This window comes from Leuresthes tenuis, unplaced genomic scaffold (assembly GCF_036924035.1).
Source record: "Leuresthes tenuis unplaced genomic scaffold, fLeuTen1.0.hap1 SCAF_74, whole genome shotgun sequence".
Lineage (NCBI taxonomy): Eukaryota > Metazoa > Chordata > Actinopteri > Atheriniformes > Atherinopsidae > Leuresthes > Leuresthes tenuis.
Genome location: NW_027325428.1, coordinates 92,703 through 99,288, shown reverse-complemented (window position 1 = coordinate 99,288; position 6,586 = coordinate 92,703). Strand labels below are relative to the sequence as shown.

General features: G+C 43.2%; 3 non-coding genes across 3 annotated transcripts; 1 reads left to right on the top strand and 2 right to left on the bottom strand.

Annotated features, from left to right (window-relative positions):
* Window positions 1-1,619: 1,619 nt before the first annotated feature.
* LOC140286152 (U5 spliceosomal RNA) lies at window positions 1,620-1,733 on the top strand. Its single transcript, XR_011911034.1, has one exon. It is a non-coding gene; the product is annotated as a U5 spliceosomal RNA (small nuclear RNA).
* A 3,117-nt stretch (window positions 1,734-4,850) lies between these two features.
* Window positions 4,851-5,034, bottom strand: LOC140286140 (U2 spliceosomal RNA). The gene has a single exon (XR_011911028.1). It is a non-coding gene; the product is annotated as a U2 spliceosomal RNA (small nuclear RNA).
* Window positions 5,035-5,342: 308 nt separating this feature from the next.
* On the bottom strand, window positions 5,343-5,456 carry LOC140286151 (U5 spliceosomal RNA). Its single transcript, XR_011911033.1, has one exon. It is a non-coding gene; the product is annotated as a U5 spliceosomal RNA (small nuclear RNA).
* Between the last annotated feature and the right edge of the window lie 1,130 nt (window positions 5,457-6,586).

The following is a 6,586-nucleotide window of genomic DNA, read 5'->3' as shown; positions in this document are numbered from 1 at the left end:
TTGTTTATTGTTGAAACTTCATCAGAAGTGAAGAAATAAATGAATGCCTATCAACAAATGTGGGATCTAAACTCTAGTGCTTCCTCTAAAATAATTTCCTTTCTCAATTTAGAAATGTGTGTGTGTAAGTCACAACACCCGTGACACCAAAACGGCTTTCTTTTCTCTACACTCTGCACTATGAGCACACACACCAAATCAGAAAGGCTTTTTTCTCTCTTTTCTACATTATGGACTGTGGGGACACAAAACCGCTCTCTCTCTTTTTTTTTTTTAATCGTGTGCCAGGGCGTTGTCTCACGTATTAGATTATGCTTAAGAAACGAATGGGTTTATCAGTCACATCAGAATCCATACATACTGATCCTCCCGTAATAAAATGGTCGGATCTTATCAAACACACTTTGTTTCTTGTGACAATCAAGTCAGCGAAACAGCGTATACACGTCAAGACACTGAATCAAGTTTGCCACAAGAACTCATAAGTTTGGCAGTATTGCTCTGCCGTCAGCAATCATACACCCATTTTATTTTCGTGAGACATGTGCAAGCACCTGTTCATCTACTGTTCTATCACTATGAATTAGTGATCTATTATCAATAAGGATACTTCTACAACTACTATCAAAGTATGTCCGGACTTCTTATGTTGTCAGTTGCTATATATGAATAAGTGGGCAGCTACTGACAAGCATTAAGCATGTCACACAGCCCAAACATATAACATTTCAGGACACACCACACAGTTAACAACCACAGTGAAGCGTGTCAAAGCCCAAACATGTAACATTCAACAGGACACTTACACAACACATTCAAATCAAACAGTCAGACAACATACAAGAACCTATACCCCAGCCGGCATTGCTCCCTGCCTATTTTCCTACAACTCACTATGTGTGCGCACACCTTTATTCACAAACTCTTCAACTTATACTCTTTTACCGAAGCTGCTACAGCTCGATTGGCCAAATACCCTTAGATCCTATTTCGGTGAATTTGACATCTGCCTTGCATGTAACAGATTAGCGGTTTAGCAGTTTTAATTTAGTTTGAGTGAAGGAATTCATTTTATAGCAAAATCCGAAATCGTGAAGAACTCATGAAAGTAAGCTTATTCTCGGATTCCTGAAACTTTAGATTTGCTCTTTCTTTTACTGCAAAGTACAACGTTGTTTTTTTTGTTTAAATCTTTCTAGACATGGTAAATATTAAGGACAAAGCAGTTTTCACATAGTTTGAGTGAAGGAATTCATTTTATAGATAAAATCCCAAGAGTCTGCTGAGAAAAGAGAGTGAATGCGAAGTAGACTTTAACACGGCTATGGGAGCGAGCCGAGTGTGGGCTAACCGGGAGAATTGCTTGAAAGAAACGCGACACCGAATGAGCGATCAGAACAAAGCCTCAATACGGGATTCTCGTGGTATTTTTGTTGCTGCCTTGTCTTTTGCACAGAGTAAAAGACAAGGCAGCCATCGAATAGGGCCCGATTAATCCTACTTGGTCAGCCGAGGAGCAAGGGGGGGGGGAGCAAGCGTCTCAACCAAGCAAAGCTCACCATGGGGAAGGTGGCTATGCCAACTAGCCTGATGCCCTGCTCCCGCAGTGACGGATAATCGTACTCTGGTTTCTCTTCATAACGTACAAGTCTTTCGCCTTTTACTAAAGATTTCTGTGGAGAGCAGCACTAATGAGTTGTTTCTATTTTTGGCAGGCTTTACCTTTGCGGGTGAAGCCCTTTCTGTCTGTGCAAAAGAAATCTTCTTACTGTGCAGAGTGACTTCTCTGAGTAGAGTCGCCTTACTTGTTGCGACTGTGCCGATGTTCGAAGCTGGAGTGCAAAGTTGTTGCTTGAATGGTGCTTGCTGGAGCGTGCGGGAGTGCAAAGTTATACCATTTAAAAGGGCTGAAGAGTGCTCAGTGCAGCGGGTGGGCGACACTCTGGCCACCTTGAAAACCGAGGTTACATCCACTACCAGGGGCAGCCCAAGTTCTGCCGCAAGTGTGGTGAGCATGGGCACCTGGTTGAGGCTTGTACCAAGGTGTTATGTGGGAAGAGCAGAGAAATTGGGCAAACTTTTGGAGAGTGTCCAAATGGCAGGAAATGTAATCTCTGTGGAGAATTAAATCACCTCTTCAGAGATTGCCCTAAATCTTTTGCCAACAAATTAAAGACGGTAAAGCCACAGTCAAGCCAACAAAGAGAAGGACCAAAGGTGGCAGTTGGTGAACAAAGTGAAGAGGTTGACCCAATAAATTCAAACTTCCCGCCAAAAGCTTGGATTGGAAGTGAGGAGCAAAAAGGGGAGGGGCCTGTAGAGGCCTCACCACTCAGTGTTGAAGTCTGTGAGAATTCACAGGCAGAGGGTGGAGCTACGCTAAATGAGGAGGAAGAGCAGACAGGTGAGTCTAGTGAAGATACTCACCTCCCCGAAGGTCAACAGCCGAAGAGGACGGCATCTGAGCCTCTGATTCCCCAGTGGTATCAGAGAAGAGGGGAAGGGTTAGGTCCCTTTCAGACAGTTCTTCAGTGGAAGAACCTAGAGTCTTCCCCTCCGACTCACCAAATGAGGTCTCCTTTTTAACTTCAGCTCTGCAATCGACCCCCAGGGACTCAAAGTTAAATGCAACATTGCGTCAGAGGCCAACATCGAGAGTCCGAAAAGGAAATATAGATCACCCTACTCACTTTTCACCTAAAGAAATGGTTAATGGTTCTCACCTTCTCAACACTAAATGTGAGAAGTGTGAAATCAAAGACAAGAGCCCAGAGTATTTTATCCTTCTTAGACTCCATAAAATCAGATGTGTTTTTAATACAAGAATGTGGACTACCTTTTTTAAAAAACCATAGACAATGGGAGGAAATGTGGCCCCATTTATCGATATGGAGTGGCTCAAATCAAAATAAAAATGATGGTGTGGCCATTCTAATTAAAAATCCGCATGTTCTGGTGAAAGGTAGCACAGTGGTGAGAGACGGACGGGCACTTTTAGCACACTTGAATTTTATGGGGCAAGACTTTAACCTCTTAAATATTTATGGTTTCAATGGAAAAAATGAAAGGTATGACCTTTTAGAAGATATACAGCTTTACATGCTAGGGCAAGTACCTTTAGTTGTAGGAGGGGATTTTAACTGTATCTTGAGCAGGAAAGATAGAAAAAGAGCAGGGGTAGATTTTAAAGTGGATAAGACTTCGATTTTACTTCAGGGCATATGCAGGGATTTTAAGCTTACTGACTGTTTTAAAACCATGCATCCCAGAGAGGAGGGCTTCACCTGGTTTAGTCATGATGGCACCAGAGCCTCTCGCGTTGATTATTTCTTTACTAGAGATTGCCCACCCACTGATGTTAGATTAACCCCTGTTTTCTTTTCAGACCACCTTATGCTCTCCTGCACCCTTTCACCCCCTTCTGGTGTGACGGTAGGAAGTGGTCTGTGGAAACTCAACTGTTCCCTGTTGGAGGATGAAATCATAGTCAGTCAGTACAGGGAATGTTATAAAGAGTGGCAGACCCTTCAAGACCTCTACGAAACACATGCACAATGGTGGGAAATGGTGAAGGAAACGACCCAGACTTTTTTTAAACAGCAAGGTAAACGTAAAAAAAGGAAAGAGAATAGATGTATGATGGGACTACATAAACGCTTACAGCGCTACTTTAAACTAAATCAGTGTGGCATAGACTTTAAAGAAGAAATCAAAGATGTCAAAAAGGAAATGTCAGTTTTAGCAGAAATAAAGAGTAAAGGAATTTTTGTAAGAAGCAGGGAGCAGGAAATTGAGGAAGGTGAAAAAGAAAGAAAGTTATAAATAAAAAGGAGTGTAATCAAAATCTAAAAAGAGAAGATGGGTTTTTAACAAAATCCACACAAGAGATGATTGAAACTGTACATACCTTTTATAGTAACATGTACAAAGAGAAACCAGTGCACTTGGAAAACTCGGCAGAAATCTTAAAATTCGTTGACAAAACCGTAAAAGAGAATGCACACTTGACACAGAATTTTACTGCTTTAGAGTTAAAAAAATGCCTAACAGGTTTTAAGAGAAGTCGAGCTCCGGGTTTAGACGGGCTTCCTGCAGAATTCTATCTGACCTATTGGGACCTTTTATCATCAGACATTTTAGATGTTTTTAAAGATTTTGAAAAACTCGACCGACTGCCTGACAGTTTTAGAGTGGGAATAGTGACTCTACTTTATAAAAAAAATGATAAGACTGACCTAAAGAATTGGAGGCCCATCACACTTTTAAACTTTGACTGTAAACTTTTTTACAGGTAATTCACCCAGACCAAGCTTGTGCCATCTCAGGGAGACAACTCACCGACAGCCTCGTACTGATTCGAGACATCATTGATTACGCTAGAGACAGAAACACCCGGCTTGTCATCTTAAATTTAGACTTTGAAAAAGCATTTGATCGGGTCTCGCATCAATATCTCTTTCAGGTGTTGCAGCCATCGAAAAGGGCCCGATTGTTCCTACTTGGTGAGCTTTGCTTGGTTGAGACGCTTGCCCCCCCCCCCCCCTGCTCCTCGGCTGACCAAGTAGAAACAATCTATTCGATGGCTGCCTTGTCTTTTACTCTGTGCAAAAGACAAGGCAGCCACAAACACCACGGGAACACCGTATTGAGGCTTTGTTCTGACCACTCATTCGGTGTCGCGTTTCTTTCAAGCAATTCTCCCGGTTAGCCCGCACTCGGCTCGCTCCCAGAGCCGTGTTAAAGTCCACTTCGCATTCACTCTCTTTTCTCAGCAGATTAAAAGAAAGTTTCATCTTGGGCTCCCTGAAACTTCCATCCTGCACCGCTGTTTGCTTTTTCACAAGAGCAGAGGAGAGCGCACCGTTCCCAGCGGCACTGCAGTACCGGGTCGAGGCTTGGAGTTAACGGAGCAAGCTTCTTTTTCAACTCCTATTCTTAAAAATCCATTTAATATGTTGTCCTCGTATAGAGGACATATTAAACTGATAAGAACAGATACTACACTTGATCTTAGCCAAAAGGCCGAGAAGCGATAACTGTCCACTGTTTCAGGTCCGAGGGCCCTTGCTGGCACAATGCGCACTTGTAGCAGTGTTCTTTTTATGGCCATAGGTGGCCAGAGTGTCACGTTGCACCTCCGCCCACCCGCTGCACTGAGCACTCTTCAGCCCTTTTAAATGGTATAACTTTGCACTCCCGCATGCTCCAGCAAGCACCATTCAAGCAACAACTTTGCACTCCAGCTTCGAACATCGGCACAGTCGCAACAAGTAAGGCGACTCTACTCAGAGAAGTCACTCTGCAAAGTAGCAAGATTTCTTTTGCACAGACAGAAAGGGCTTCACCCGCAAAGGTAAAGCCTGCCAATAATAGAAACAACTCATTAGTGCTGCTCTCCACGGAAGTCTTTAGTAAAAGGCGAAAGACTTGTATGTTATGAAGAGAAACCAGAGTACGATTATCCGTCACTGCGGGAGCAGGGCATCAGGCTAGTTGGTTTAGCCACCTTCCCCATGGTGAGCTTTGCTTGGCCGAACACATCCACTTCTGCTTTTGATGATGTATAGTTGGGCATTCATACCTTTTCTTACCCATTTTTCAGTAATTATTGGTGGACATTCAGACCTTCTTGCAGCTGAATACCTCCGCTCCCGCTTTTGATGGTGTATAGTCGGGCTTTGGAGGCTTTTCTTCAACGGTGTTTACAAATTATGGTTGGAAATTCAGACCTTGCAGCCTAAAATCTCCGCTCCCTCTTTTGATCATACATTGTGGGGCATTCGCACCTTGTCTTACCCGCGTTTTACAAACCATGGTCGGACTTTCACACCTTCTTGTAGCCGAACAACTCCGCTCCCGCTATTGATTGTGTACAGTCGGGTTTTTTAACCTTTTCTTACCCACTTTTTACCAACTACGGTCGGACATTCACACCTTCTTATGGCGGAACACCTCCGCTGCCTCTTTTGATGGTGTATGTTCGGGCATTTCAACCTTTTCTTACCCGCTTTTTACAAACTATGGTCGGACATTCAAACCTTCTTGCAGCTGAACACCTCCTCTCCCACTTATGATCATGTGCGGTTGGATATTCGAAATTTTTTTTTCATGTTTTCTCGCAATTATTGATGGACATTCAGACCTTCTTGCAGCTGAACACCTCCGCTCCCTATTTTGATGGTGTATATTTTGGCATTCGAACCTTTTCTTACCCGCTTTTTACAAACCATGGTCGGACTTTCACACCTTTTAGTAGCCAAACAACTCCGCTCCCGCTATTGATTGTGTACAGTCGGGTATTTTAACCTTTTCTTACCCGCTTTTTACCAATTATGGTCGGACATTCACACCTTCTTTCAGCGGAACACCTCCGCTCCCTGTTTTGATCATTTATGGTCTGGCAATACTACCTTTTCTTACCCGTTTTTAGGTAATTATGGCTGGACATTCACAGCTTCTTGCAGCCGAACACCTCTTCTCCCGCTTTTGATGATGAATGGTCCGGCATTCTTACCTTTTCTAACACATTTTTCAGCAATTATTGTCGGTCATTCACACCTTTCTCATCAGCTTTTTGCAAATTATG